Here is a 15,088-nt window from a genome sequence, read left to right as displayed (position 1 = left end):
GGACAACATGAGCCTGGAAGCAGCAGCCGGAGACCAGACCAGCCCCCAAGCAAAGAGCTGCTGTATAAAGGAGCTAATTCACAATCCGTTAAATTGATAGGCAGCAGGTTTAAAACAAACCTATACTTCCTCACACCGTGCACAGTCAACCTGTGAAACTCGCTGCCGGGAGATGTTGTGAAGGCCAGACTATAACTAGGTTCAAAAATAATTAGACCTGTCCTCCATAAACTTATCTATCAATGGCTATTAGTCAAGATGGTCAAGGATGCAGCCCCATGCTCTGGATGTCTCTACACCCCTGACTGCCAAAAGCTGGGACTGTATGACTGGGAATGGCTTACTCAGTAAATTGCCCTGTTCTATTCACTCCTTCTGAAGGATAGGACACTGGCCACTGTCTGAAAACAGGCTACTGGGCTAGATAGAGCCTGTATCGGTCTGACCCAGTATGGCTATTTTTATGTTCTTAATCACATTAAGCAAAACCCAGATTAGGACATGAAGCCATTTGCGTACATCTGCCATTTTCTGCACCTTCAGTCCTACACGCCGTACCAAACCAATGATAGAGCAGTCCGTTGGAACAACATTCTCCCTCAGAGCAATTTGGAAAAACCAGGCCAAAACAGGCACTGGATGCTCGCAGGAGCGGTGCGCACCAATCTGAAGCTCCATGGGAAATGATCAGTATAGACATGGTTTAGACCATCCACTTGGTTGATCCATGCTGGCTGCCCATGTGATGTTAGAAACAGCTGCAGCTGGAACAGCATTCAAGTGGCAGGAGGTGGTTTTTTACTTTGGATTGGGGCCTGTGGGCTAAGTACATATGCTACTCTTGGGGGAATTCTTCACACAATATTTTAAAATTCTGCATATTTTATCTGTCAAAACAACACAATATAATCAGGCCAGTTTCTATTATTTGGGTAATTTATTTCAAAATACCTATCAGCCAGTATGTCTGTAACAATACAAACAACAAAAAAGATTCTGGGAATGTTTTTTAACAAATAGATTTCTTAATAGGTGTATGAATACAGATCTCTGAATAATAATTCATTTAAACTACAATACAGAAATGTATTTCCCACACCCCTGAAAAGAGTGCAAAGGCTTGGGAGAGTTGCGTAACAGAGGCACTGAGGGAGAATGAAGTAGTTGCTGGGAAGGAGCACGGGAGTGAACCTGGAACGTTGTTGGGTGTGAGCAGGGCCAGATTAACCTTTTGTGGGCCCAGCGCCAAGCACATTTTTGAGCTCCCATGGGGGCAGTGGCACATGGCATTGGGATAGGAGGTTCGTCCCCAGAGCAAGGACTTGGCCAGGGGCATGGCATGGCATGGCATGGCAGGGGCGGCCCCACTCCGCCCAGCCCAGTGCACTATTTACAAACCAGTAGTTGCCAGACCCACGATGGCCCGTCCAGCCCTGTGCTGCCAGCATGCTCCTTCCCCTCAGGGGTGGGTCCATGCTGTGCCACACATCCTCCCCCTGAGCCCAACACTGGAACACACCTCCACCCCCAATTCTCTACAGCCAGAGCCCCCCCAGACCCTACTACAAATGCACAGTGCCCTGCACACCACCACACTTACCAACTGGCCCCCTGCCCCCAGCCCCACCACAACTGCCTAGCATCCCGCACAGAAACCTCACTCCCTAGTGCCCCATCACACAGACCTTCCCTACTCCCTCACAGCCAAGCACCCCCTCAGGCCTACCAGAGATGCACTCTCACACGCCCTGCCTAGTGGCCACACTCACCGGCCCTTTGGAGGTCTGGTCCCCAGGACTGGTCCCAGGCTGGAGAATCACTCCAGCCCCTCAGGAGTTGCACGATCAGCCACGCCAAGGCCTGCCCAATACAGGCTCCAGCCAAGCCCCCCACACTGTCCCCCCTGCATTGGCTGACACTGGCCAGGCTCCTGCATCGGTGGTCCCAGGCAGCTCAGTTCCTGGGAGACAGGTGCAGCCTCACAGGTGGTGGGAAGCAGAGACTGCCCAGAGCCAGAGGTGCACAGGGATCAGACCAGGAGCCAGAGAGAAGCTGGCAGGTGGAACTTGAGGTAGAGAGGAGCCCTTGGCCGGCCAGTGGGCAGACCCAGAAGAGGAAGTGATGGCGGGAGAAGCCAGTGGGCTGGCAGGGTCTCAGGGCAGGCAGAGCAGGCTGGGGCCCCTTCTGAGCATGGGCCTGGCTCCATGGTGCCACTGGCACTATTGTAAACGTAGCACTGGGTGTGAGTCATCCAGTACAGGGGACTGGGGGGGGGGGGTGAGGCCCCTGGGATGGGGCCAAAAATGAGGCTTTCATGGTGCAGGAGGTGCTGACTGGAGCCGCTGGGGTCCCTTTTTGATTGGTCATTCTGGTCAATAACTAGTCACCCTACAACCTCAGAACCCGGCAGGTCAGAGGTGGGCGGCACTGACTAATGGCCACTCGGAACCCGTCAGGGGCTGTGCCAGGGCGGACGGTCACTGCTCTCTGCCCTGGGTTCCGCAAAGCAAGCGGCGCTGGGGGCGCGCCCCGTGTTCACGTGGGGTCCCGGCCGCCTGTAGAACCGCACATGTGGGGGACAGGCCCCGCCCAACGACCTCACGTGGCTCCCGGGGCCTCGCCCCTTCCGTTGGAGTCCTCGCACCGCCCGCTCCGGCTTCTTGCTGCTCCCTCCCACCGCCGTCCGCGAGCTGCGCTCGCCTCACGCGCCCCTCCCGGCAGGCTCGCTGTGTGCGCAGGCGCGGGTCGGGGACAGGAGCGAGGAGGGCGGAGCGCCGCGCGGAGCGGAGGGGCGGGGTCACGAACTCTGACCTCCCGGAGCCGCCACCGACAAATAACCCCCCAGGAGAGGCCGCCGGGAGCTGGGCCCGCCAGGTGAGAGCGGCCGGGTTGGCCTGCAGCCGCTTTCCGCCCCCGGCTCGGCAGCGGCTCATGCTAGGCCTAGCACGGAGGCGCTGCGCTGCCTGGGGGCGGATCTCACCCCTCGTCCCGCGCCCCGACCTGGGGAAGCGGCCCCTTCTCTGTCCCTGGGCGGTCGGCTCCGTCCTGGCTTCCCCAGGCGGCGGCTCCGCGTCCTCCTGACCTTTCACCTGACAGGAAAAGCTTGTGTCTCCCTTCCCCGGATCCCGGCCGCGCCCCGGGGCCCGCTCCGCCCGCCCGGGAGTGGGGATGGGGAGCGGCTCTCCGCGCCGAGCTCCCCGCGCGGCAGCTTTGGCTCCTCAGCCCACCCGAGGCGGCGGCTGAGCTTCCCGCTTCCCCGCCGGGCGGGAGCCCCCCGGAGGCCACTGGGGAGGGCGGAGGTTGGGAGCGGGACTGGCCCGTTAGGCTGTGCGAGTGTTAGCGCCCAGGTCTCCCCTTCCCCGTTAGCGCAGAGGCGGCCGCAGCAGCCATTTTGTGTGGGGCCGAGCGTCCCGTGCGGGTTTGACCGCGGCTGCTCGGGCGGAGAAGGAGGCTGGGCCCTGCCTCCGTCCCGCTGCTCCGTAGGGAGCTGTTTAGCTGCAAGCCGGCCTCAGGGGCGCTCGCGACCCGAGCTGCATGGGCCCCGTACTGCTCCCCGGCGGAGAGGCTTGTCTAACGCCACCTTTCAAGTGACAGGATTAAAGGCCGCCCCAACCACTTTCCCTGGCGAGGTGTCAAGCGAAAGCTGCTTCCGCCTCGCCTTTTGTCTCCTTCATCTCAGAGGAAAAAGCTACTCCCTTGGGTGGGCTGTGAAATGTGCGGGCTGAATATCAACTTTCTAATCGATACAGAGGACAAGTTCACTCCTGCTAGCAGCCATTTTACTAGAAAGTGGCATTGTCTGCCCAGGTGTGTGACTGAAATCAAGACTCCTTCAACTTGGAGATCTGTCAAATTGAATGCAGTGTTTTTAAGCAGAAGGCTTGCCTGGTACACAGGAAAGGTCTTTGTTTTCTCTCTGCCCCTTTTCTCTCCTGTTCCCCGTTAATTTAACCTGGTGCTTGCTGAAGGTGCCTGCATGACAATCCCAGAGACTAAAAAGTTCTCCAAGTTCAGTATAAGCCATTCACTGGCAGTACTCTTCCCTATTTTGTCCCACCAATGTATTAAACCTGATTTGAAGGCTCGTCATGGATGCCATGGCGAGCTTCCTTGGTTGACATTCCCACTCAGTGTTTTGGTTAATACAATCAGGCTGCAAATTGATTTGGATGCCAGTGTGAGTTGGACAGACAATCCATTCCCTCCAGCTAAGACACTAGATGTTAAAGCATCCAGGGTTGGTTGGTGTAAGTTGTTAGTTCAGATCTGTTCCATACAAAATAGTAATCAAAATCTGGAGGGAGTAAGACTTCATTCTGCTGATAATCCCCTGACTGTCCAGGTTTAGTGAAAATAATACCTCACCCACCTTGTCTTTCTATAATCCTGAAACCAACCTGCCTGCAACTACACTACATGCAGATTTAGTGAAGACTGATGTTTTTCCTTTTTAATACGGTATGAAGGTAGAATCCTAGGACTAGAAGGGATCTCTGGAGGTGATCTAGTCCAGTCCCCTGCATTCATGGCAGTATTAAGTATTATCTAGACCATTCTTGCCAGGTGTTTGTCTAACCTGCTCTTGTGGAATCTCGTGGAGATTCTACAACCTCCCCAGGCAACTTATTCTAGTGCTTAACCACTCTAACAGTTAGGAAGTTTTTCCTAATGTCCAACCTTTACCTCTCTTGCTGCAATTTAAGCCCATTGCTTCTTATCCTATCCTCAGAGGTTAAGAAAAATATTTTTTCTCCCTCCTCCTTGTAGCAACCTTTTACATACTTAAAAACTGTTATCATGACTCCTTTCAGTCTTCTCTTTTCCAGACTAAACAAACCCAGTTTTTTCAATCTTCCCACTTAGGTCATGTTTTCCAGACCTTTAATTGTTTTTGTTGCTCTTCTCTGGAGTCTGTCTAATTTGTCCAATCCTTCCTAAAATGTGGTACCCAGAACTGGACACAATACTCCAGCTGAGGCCTAATCAGTGTGGAATAGAGCGGAAAAGTTACTTCTTATGTTTTGCTTACAGTACTCCTGCTAATACATCCCAGAATGATGTTTGCTTTTTTCCCATGGAAATTGTCTTACAAATGTTGACAGGCTCCTATATAATTGATACAGCAGACTTACTGTTTGCCACTCATTTTGCCCCAGTGTGTGTGGTTTTTTTTTATTGTACCCATTAGTGCCCAAAATGTGCTAGATACTGGTCAAATGCAAAAGGCACAGTCTGTGCCCTGTAAAACACATGTATTCTGTAATAACTTTCATTTTTGTCAAAATACATTTGTTAAAGTGGACATTGACTTCAATAAAGGGCAAGGCTAGCCAGACTTCTTGCCAAACACTGAGATACTCATTGACTGCATTTTAAATCTTGTGTTTGTATCTGGTAGTGGCTACTCCTGAAAGGAGTTATGAATGCTAATATTGTAGGCAGTGGCACTATTCTTATTTATTTGCATTATTGAAGCATGTAGGAGCCCTAATTGTGGACCTGGACCCCATTGTGCTAATGCTTATTTATTTAAAAAAAAATTATAGCTCAACATTTTAGTCAGTTGGAACTGGGCAGTTCTTCCACAGAAAATGTTAAAAATGAAATGTGGAACCACTGCAGAGTCAGAAGAAATAACATTGTTTTGTATTGTCTTTCTGTTTACATTTTTCTTTGTAGTTTTTCTGTTTTGGGGAAAGTCAGTTTGGCCATTCCCTGCTGCACTTGCTACATCCTATAATTTGAAACGGCTTTCTGAAGGCAGTGTTTCCTGTCTGAAAAGAGTTGCTGTGTATGATTCTTAGACTATTGGAAAGAGACATCATCTTAAATTGGCATCTGTCACCTTAATATCTGAATGTCTCGGGGAGAACAAAAATCCCGTTAGGCCAGTGATCTAACTATTCTCTGTTTTTTTTTCCCCAGGACTCCTGGGGTTGTCTCTTAGCAGATTTATTTCTCTTCCTCCTTTTCGTATTCTTTACTGCTTTTACTTGTAGGTGTGAGAAAGCTAAATCAAAGAAATATGTTTTACTTTTCATTCGGAAGGCAGTGAGCTTTGTGGACATTTTTATCTTCTCTTTTAATGAGTTCCATAGCTTTGGTCCTGGTGCCAAAAAAGCTGTTGCCTGCTCTTATAAGCTTCACCCTTAAGGTTTAACATCGTGTTTTCTACAGAATAGAGCTTTGATGAATGATTCTAACTCATCTTCAGTTAACTCTGATTTTTTTCTGTAGATTACTGAAAAGGAGCTATTGGAACTGATGGCTCAATAATAACGGGACTGTAGTTGCTGTTGACAAAGTCTCTGTCACTGTTGCTCGGATGTGAAATGTATTTACAGATTATTTAGATTCAAAGTTATCTGTTTAGTTAATATTGATTTCCCTATGTAACATAAGATCTAGAGTATTTATAGTGACAAAATGCTGAATATTACATTGCTTAAATTTTGTATGTTGATGTATTTATTTTTTGTTGTTTTACTTACTAGTTTACTGTGCATGCATTGTATTGGTTAATGTGTAATAAACATACTTTTTCTCCATCCAATAAAGTTGCTGTAGTTTTACTATGGTTTGTGAAGCAAAGTTGTCACATGGGAGAACAGATAAGCTATAGTCTATACTGATACTTTTTCAGAATCAAATAAAGACCAATTTCCAAATATAGGGGACTCGTCTGTGTGTCAAGATTCTAAAATCGATTGTCAAGTATATACTTATTTTCCTGGCTTCTGAACCACAAGTAGTTGAGGTTTTGTCATCTTGATTCTGCAAAGCTGAAAACAAATATTGTAGGATTTCACAGCATCTTGTGTATATTTGGTGAAAGAATGGTGTTGGTTCTCTCATGAGAGAGAATGAAAACTACAGCTAGTAAATGTGAGAAAAAAAATGCTTTGTACACTTACTGTATAGAATATTTGCCTAAGGAAAACTATAAATTGTCACTGTTTCTTAGCCATGATACTCAGTATATAGTTTTAGATGTTTTCATTTAATCCTACAATCCTATTCCACCATGTTTACAAAGATTATGGGGGCATTCCACTATCTGCTAAAAATAGCAGTGAGAGATGGGAGGGCAGGCCTGGGCAAGTAGAGAACCATGTAGGGTATGTACTCATACACATACCCCACCCTTCAGGTGTGTCTATACTATACTTGCCTAAACAGTGCTTCAGTGGTTATACTGCTGTTTATACCCATGCTAGGGGCTCTCTGCTTTCAGCCCTACCTGAGGTGGCTGGGCTCCAGGTTGTCAGACCCGCGCCTATATCACCTGTAGCACTTACATCACCTCATGGTGACAGCTTGGGCTTTCAAAGGGAACAACAGGGGATGTGAGCATAAATAAATAAAAAGATTTCACAGTCCCTTCCAAAACGTCTGGCTGTCTGGATTTGCCCTGCAGTCCACCTTTTGACTGTAAAGTATATAAGGACCTCTGTTTTTTTATCTTCTGCTTTGCATTAGAAATTCAGATCTAGTCTGTCTAGGTTTGTTTGTTTTCCCTGAAGTTCCATGGACAGCTAAATAAACTAGTAAACTTGACATTAAACACAAGTGAAACCTGATTGAAGGGGAAATTATTTTTATTCAGGCTCTTTAAAAAATCTTTTTCATTTCCTATTTAACCTGGGAATTACAGGCAAAAATATCTTTTAAATATTAAAAATGCTTGCTCTTTCAATCAAAGGTTGCAGAACCTCAAAATTGAGAGGATAACTGGAAAGATCATATTATGAGCTCTTTGGGACAAGTGGTGTGTGTGTCTTCCTTAATCTTTGTATACTACATTGTGGGCACTACTATAAATACCGACTATTTGTAAGGGAAAAATGAGCAGATCATTTTTAGAAAAAACTTCCAATTTTTTTAATGCATAAGCATAAAAAGTACACAGTTCATTAATCGTATATTTTCAAACTAAAAAGTAATTCCTATACAGATGGAGTTAGTGAAAATCTGTATGGAAGATTTACTTTTTACATTGTTTAGAAAGGAGAAGGATGTCACTACAGAATATAGGGCTTTGAAGGCAGCAGGGAATAAGAGATAATAGGTTACTTCCACTAGCTTGGAAGAATACCATATTTTAATTCACTACTTCTAAATTTTTTTTCCAGAGGTAGATTCTTTCATCGATCACCTTCCCTAGCAGTCCTGTTCCCTTATCTTTCCTCCAACTGCAGTGTTTAATATGAAAAAATTAATGTCAGGATAGCATTAAAGATATGAGGAAAAAATGCTTTAATGTGACTGGTGCAGATATAAGCATGATTGCTTTTTCCTTCTCATTTTATTCTTACGAGTGTCAAATCTCCCCTTATTTGCTTGCAGACCCGTCTATTTTAAATTACTTTGATTATTGCCATTGTCTGTCTTCATTTGTCTGACTCTCTTTAATGTTGATGTGTGCAAATATCATATAGAAACGATATACAAAAACATGAAGCACCGAAGAGGGGTGTGCATAGTTGCTTAAGAAATTTTTGTTAGACCAAAAAACCCCCAAACATTTCTGCTAGTCTTCAGAGTCCTGAATTGGGCTGCTGTTCATAGGAAATATTACTTTGTGAAGACTCCTTTGCCATTGTGAGAAATGTGGTTCGTTGGACTACAGTTTAAGAACTGCTTGTTTAGATTTTTGTGCTGCTTGAACTTCCTGGTATTAAATTACTGAACGAAGTTTTGCAGCTTTTTCAAGGAACGCTTCTGAGGCCACTGGTAAAGGAGACCGATTCTGCTGTGCTTTAGAAATAATAAAAATGAAGCAAAAAATGTAAAACTATGTACAGTAAGGCTAAGTTGCATGGAAACACAATCAGGAGGATGATGCAAGTGGTAAGAGAGGCTGAGGCTACCAGTGAACTGACAAATGCTGAAGAAGTGCTGGAAGGAGCATTCTGATGAAGTGCTGAACCCTGTAGTTCATCCAGATGCAAGCATTCTATGTACGCTAGATGGACAGGGCAGCTTGCAAGGCAGAATGGATATCAGCACTGAATCACCATCAGAAAAAGAAAGAAAGCAATGAAGCAGTTAAAACAATGGAAAAGCTGCAGGAATAGACAATGTAATAGTTGAGCAGCTAAAACGTGATGGGACAAGTGCTATCAAAGCATTAGGGAAAATACTTAAGGTATGGGAGCAAGAGGGAAGTACTGGATGACTGGCTGAAGGCAATAATATCAGTCCCGAAGAAAAGCAATCCTCCCAATCCAAATAATTATAGAGGTGCAGGCTTCTTATTAGTACCAGGAAGAATGATGAAAGTAATTATTAACAAATTAAGGTCAGTTTTAGAGGATGTAGCAGGCAAGGAACAGTGCAATTTTAGACCAGGTTGAAGTTGCATTGTTCAGATATACACACTCTGACACTTATTTGGGGGAGGGTAAGAAAGGGAATTAAAGATGTTTGCTGTTTTCATTGACTTCACTAAGACATTTGATTTGGTTTGGAAGGATGCATTATGGAAAGGAGTAAAATCGTATAGAGTTCCACATAGGATAACTGAAGAACTGAAGTTATAAAAGTTACGTATGAAAACTCTCATCGTGCCATAAGAATTGGTAGTAAATTTAAGCAGCTGGTTCAAGTCAAACTTTGGTATAAAACAAAAGGGCCTGAAATCACCATAGCCTTTCATCATGTTCTTCATTTGGATATTAAGAATGGTAGATGAATTGGAGGGCATGACATTGGGTGATCTAGAGTTAAGCTCTTTATCTTTTGCAGATACATTTGAATTGATGATGGTACTCTTTTCTACCTTGGAAATGGGTGTAGTTGGCTTGGACTTACAATTACTTTCTTGTCTTGGCACTTATTGTGCTTTGGAAAAGGAACAATAGGTAGAAATGCAGCAGTGGTAAAGTCATAGAACAAATAATAACTTATGTGCACTTAGGAACCTTCATCTGTGCTGATGGGTCCATCACAGATGAGGTTAAAAGGAGATGTACTGATAAAAACATTGTGTTTTGGTACGAAAGTGAAAAATCAAACCAATATAACAACGGTATTGTTTTGTGGTCTGGAAGCAGCACCCTTAAATGAAACAAACATCAGAAGGCTGGAGACAATAGAGATAAGAATTTTTTGGAAGATGGCAGGTGTAAAGTGGAATGATTCTAAGACACATGATGTTAGGAGGAGAGTAGAATGTGAAACTAAGTACGGGATTGTCTGCAGTCAAAAGATTACAGTGGTGGGGACGCTGTATAAGACAAATAGATGATAGGATGCCAAAGAAAATAACGCAAACACAACCAACATCAGTCAGACTTAGTGGCCAACTCCCAATTAGATTGCAGAACGTTGGATTTGATCAGGAATTTGACCAGGGTGGACTTAATGGAGGAACAAACCATGGACAAAAGTGAATTGTAATGCTGTACTGCTTGCTCCCTGTATCTGCAAAGATGCTTTGGGGGGAGTGGAGAGGAGGAGGAGAAGAAACATGCTGCTTAAAAACAGCTTAGAAAAATAAATACTTAAATCTCTAGTTATTTAGCACATTTAATCATAGAGGATCTTAAAGTTCTTGACGAACTATGATGCCTATTTATATATAATCAGCAAATTCGGAGTAAATTATGCCACCCTTCTAATGAGCACACAGTAACACTGGGCACTAATTTAGGAATGAAAATGAAGAGCAGTGTTTCCGTTTTCAACTGAATAGGGGATTTAGGCAGAATGATCCATGTTAGAATAGCAAAAAATGTTTGGAATTGTACCAGCCATAAGTCAGAAGCTTTGTTTTATATCTCTCATGAAAGAGGGCAACATTCCATATTGGGCAATTGTTTGATTGCTGACTCAGAGTAAAGGAACCATCTACTGAATTGTCATCAGTTCCTGTAGTCCCCATGAGTTTTCCTTGGAAGGCTCTCATTTAAAGAATTGGCTCCATACACAGTTGGTTTCTGAGACCTAATGCAGTCCCATGGTGAGGCGTTATGACAGTCCAGGGAAATGAAACAGTCTTTTCACCAAACTTTCCATAGTATTAGCTTTTTGTTGAGTGGGTGATAAGCTGTCCTACAGTGGTTTACAATGGTTTACAGATGTCTGAGGGATACACAGAAGATTTTTCCAACAATACCTGGTATAGTTATACTGGTAGAACTCAAACTTATTCCACAATAAGAGTCATTTTTGTAGTTTGGCTTAAATCGCTTCTAATACAACATAAGCTAAACCAGAAAAAGACACTCTTATACTGGAATATGAGTGCCCAGACGGGGAATTAAACTGTTATAGTTATAGCAGTGTAAATTCACACCCTGCCTTATACCAGTATAACACTCTGTGCCACAAGTCCTAGCTGAAATACAGGTGTACATACAGCACTATGATTATTATGTAATATTTACACATCCTCGTAAGTATGTTCCCAAATATTGTAAAACTTGAGTTGTTTAAAGCTTGTAATGTAAAATGAATTAGCTACAGAATGCTACAGTTCTTAGGTGACATTCTTGTATAACCTGATGAAGTCTTGTACGGACTTTGAAGCCATATAATAAATTGGAATTAAGAAAATATATTAATGTAAAAAATAGGTATAAAGACCTAGCTCTATGTGCATGGCTTACATTAATATCAATAGGAATTGAGGGCCTGGTGTTTAGTTTTCTACGGTGTGTTTCCCTCGTGGTAAATTTTCATTTACATTGCCAATAATGGAGCGTTGTAATGGAAATATTCATTAAACATAAAGCATGCATGAGTGTGTTAATTGTTTTTGAGTTAACTGGTGAATCTGTCTTTTCTAGCATAATTTCAGAAGTGAGTGTCCGTTGAATGAATAGCTTAAGAAACTCCTGACATACAAGTATCAGCATAGAGAAGGGCATGAGGGAATAAGGATGCTTCTTAGAAAGATAGTTTACATTTCAAAAGTCAGACCATTGCATGGTAAGAACATGTGAAGAATGCTTATTTCTTTTAAGGTAATAGTTCTTTTTAGATCTTTGCTATATGGCATTGACTGATTTGTAAAGTTGGAGAGCCACTGATTTGAATTTTGCTCTTCAACAGCAGAATAAAGGTCCTGTCTGCTCAGAAAAATTGCACAATTTTAACTACATTGAGATAAATGAAGGGTTACAACCCCCCAATTGTGAATACAGTGATTCTAGTATAAATGTGTTACTACTGATCTAGCTTGTTTGTACACAGGAAGGGAAACAATCTATAGTGGTACAACTGCATCAGTGCTAGAGGTTGTACCAGTGTAACTATATTGGCTTAAAAAAAAGAATGAACTAACATAGTTACACCACTATTGAAACTGCATGTAAGGTTAGACCTAATGTTATGTCCTCTGGAAGGAACGAACTACTACTGCAAAAGGGCGAAAAGAGGGTAATTTTTTCAGTCATGTTAAGCTAACAGGGATTTTCAACCTTTTTTTAATCATGCCCCCAACTTTGTTTTGGTGAACAAAAGGGGATTTTCCAGGTAGTCTAAATGGAATTGGTCCATCTAATACATTGATTCCAATAAAGGGGATTCTTCTGTAAATTAATCAGTCCTTTGAGCCTGCTGTCTAACTATGTATAGGTTGGGAAGCATTTTAAATGAGAACATACCATAGTATCCACAAAGTTTTCAGGGCAGTATTTCTTAATTTTGGCACTGAAGAGTGTTAATCCGAGGGACAGCCAGGCTAAATTTCAGTGGGTGGAATTGTTGACTCCGTGTGCCAGGTTGCAAGCCTCTCACTCAAATGTGGCAGTCGCACTGGAGGGGTGACTAGGCCAGATTTGAATGAGTGGCATTGCAACCCCATGATTGAATGCGAAAGGTCAGCATGCCCCTCTAAAGACTTTAGGGTCTCCCCCACAGTTAAGAACCGCAGAGCTAACACTTGAAAAACCCTTTTAACAAGCATTAAGGGTTTGTATACACAGTAAAGTTATAACAGTTTAACTATAGCAGTATAATTATAGGATTTAGTTACCTTAATGTGTCTTTGAAAGTCCCCACCTTTTGATCATCATTAATTACCCATAGAATTTAAGACATTAATTTCTTAACTATTTTTACTCTCAAATATAATTTGCTACACCAGTTTTAAACCACTGGTCATGGCCAAAAAAGATACTGTTTATTATTTGTGTTACCATATTGTCTTGCAGCCCTGGTTATAGCTCAGAACCCAATTTTGCTAGGTGCTGTATAAACACAGGACAAAAAGACGATCCCTACCCCAAATAGTTTGCAATGTAAGTTTTAAGACGAGGCAACAGATGGATATATACAGTTGGGGAGTTACAAGGAAACACTGAGACAATATTGGTCAGCATGATAAGCAGTGGTCTCGCTGCATAGTCCTAGAAGAATTCTGTGACAAAAAATTAAAAATTCTGTGCACAATATTTTAAAATTCTGCGTATTTCATTTGTCAAAATAACACAGTATACTCATGCCAGTTTCAATTATTTTGGTAATTTGCTTCAAAATATCTGTCAACAAATATGTCTGTGGCAATACAGACAAAAAGAAAGATCCAGGAAATGTTTTTATTTGATAAATAGATTCCTTACTAGTCATATTAATACAGAACTTTTGAGTTTCATTTAAACTACAATACAAAAATGTATTTCCCGCATCCCTCAGAAACAGTGCGAAGGCTTAGGGAATCAGGGGTAATGGAGGAGCTGAGGGAGAGGGAGAGAGCCTGTGAGTGAACCTGGAGGGTTTTAAGTGTGAATGGGAGAAGGTGTAGAACAGTGTCGGGGCGGGGGATTGTTTGCGAGGTGGGGAGTCTCCCCCATGCAGACCCTGGCTGATCCTGAGCCTCTCCCATTCAGTCAGGCATATCTGTCCCTGTTTCTGTGTGTCCCTGCACCCCCTGACCCTATGTGGCCCTGGAGCCCCTTTCTCATTCAGCCCCTGGCTCAATGCTGTCACTCCACTAGCACATGAACCCATGCCCCAGTCTGTGCCCCACAGCCCTTCTGAACCCCAGTCTGTTAGACCCCCCAGCAGTCCCATGTGCCGTATTCTGTCTCCTAACCGGGCTACACTGGGAGGCCGCTGTGACTAATGCAACTGGCTGCTAACTGTTACTGCGAGTCAGCCAGCTGTTCTGGCACCACAGCGTCCTGTGGGGTGTGAAAGGTGGAACTGCAGCCCTTCTTTGGCGGAATGTATTTTCGGTGCAGGGGGAGAGAATTCTGTGCTGGACATGAATTCTGCATGTGCGCAGTGGTGCATAATTCATCCAGGAGTAAGTGCACTAGTGGCCTAACTTGTTTTTTGTAGGCATCTCTGCAAAGGAGAATTTTAATGAGGGATTGGAAGGAGGATAAAAAAGAGATATGGGGATGTTTAGGGGGAATTTTTTGCAATTGCGAGGGCCAGCATAGGAGAAAGTACAAAGGAGCTTGTTTGAAAATGCAGTAAATGGACAATGGAAGCTGACATCACTGCTCCTTTTAACTGTGGCATTGTTTTAAAAGGCTAGTAGGGGGCAATATGCACATTCTGGAACAAGAAACAATCAGCTATCACTCTAATGTTTTTATTATTAATACAGAAAACAAAATATGTATAAAGTATGTTCTTCAGAGCAGGAAGTATGCCTTAGAAAGCACTTAGCATGTTGTGAGCATGCCTGGAATTAAATAATAGGAATAAGAATATTGCTGAAAACAAAGAAATTCAGAGTTTAGACTGAAATGCCTTAAGGAGTACATTCAAGTATTTAAGGCCAAAATTCAGATTGTGTAAAAAATCATATTTTATAGATATGTCCCTTCAAAATACAATAAAGTAATGATTAAAAAATACTTCTCTATTACTATTGCTTATTCTCATTTCTTGAGAATTTAAAATACTGCTTTCTTACAATGTCAGCTGCTTACAGATGCAGTAGCAAAAAGCACAGATTCTTTAGGGGTGGGAGGGAAGGTGGATGAGGGACAAAAATATCTGAATGATCTAGAAATTGTCTGAGCAGCAGCGTTTTACTTCTCAGTGTAGTGAGAACTCTTCAGGAGATAGGTAGAAAGATTAATTCATGTGAAAGAAAGAGGTGGATGTTTACTGTATCTGCAGAAGT

General features: G+C 43.4%; 1 protein-coding gene across 8 annotated transcripts in view; it reads left to right on the top strand.

Moving 5' to 3' along the window:
* Positions 1-2,628: 2,628 nt before the first annotated feature.
* The window catches only part of NR2C1 (nuclear receptor subfamily 2 group C member 1), a 93,434-nt gene continuing 80,974 nt past the window's right edge, over positions 2,629-15,088 (top strand). For 4 of the 8 annotated variants that reach the window (XM_075067048.1, XM_075067050.1, XM_075067032.1 and 1 more), the window contains exon 1: positions 2,629-2,874. The gene's annotated coding sequence lies outside the window, so the exon portion shown is untranslated. The remainder of the gene's footprint in view (positions 2,875-15,088) is intronic. The other 4 variants (XM_075067043.1, XM_075067040.1, XM_075067053.1 and 1 more) reach the window with 4 other exon arrangements.

This window comes from Chelonoidis abingdonii, chromosome 1 (assembly GCF_003597395.2).
Source record: "Chelonoidis abingdonii isolate Lonesome George chromosome 1, CheloAbing_2.0, whole genome shotgun sequence".
NCBI classification, from domain to species: Eukaryota; Metazoa; Chordata; order Testudines; family Testudinidae; genus Chelonoidis; species Chelonoidis abingdonii.
This window is presented reverse-complemented; position numbering and strand designations above follow the sequence as displayed.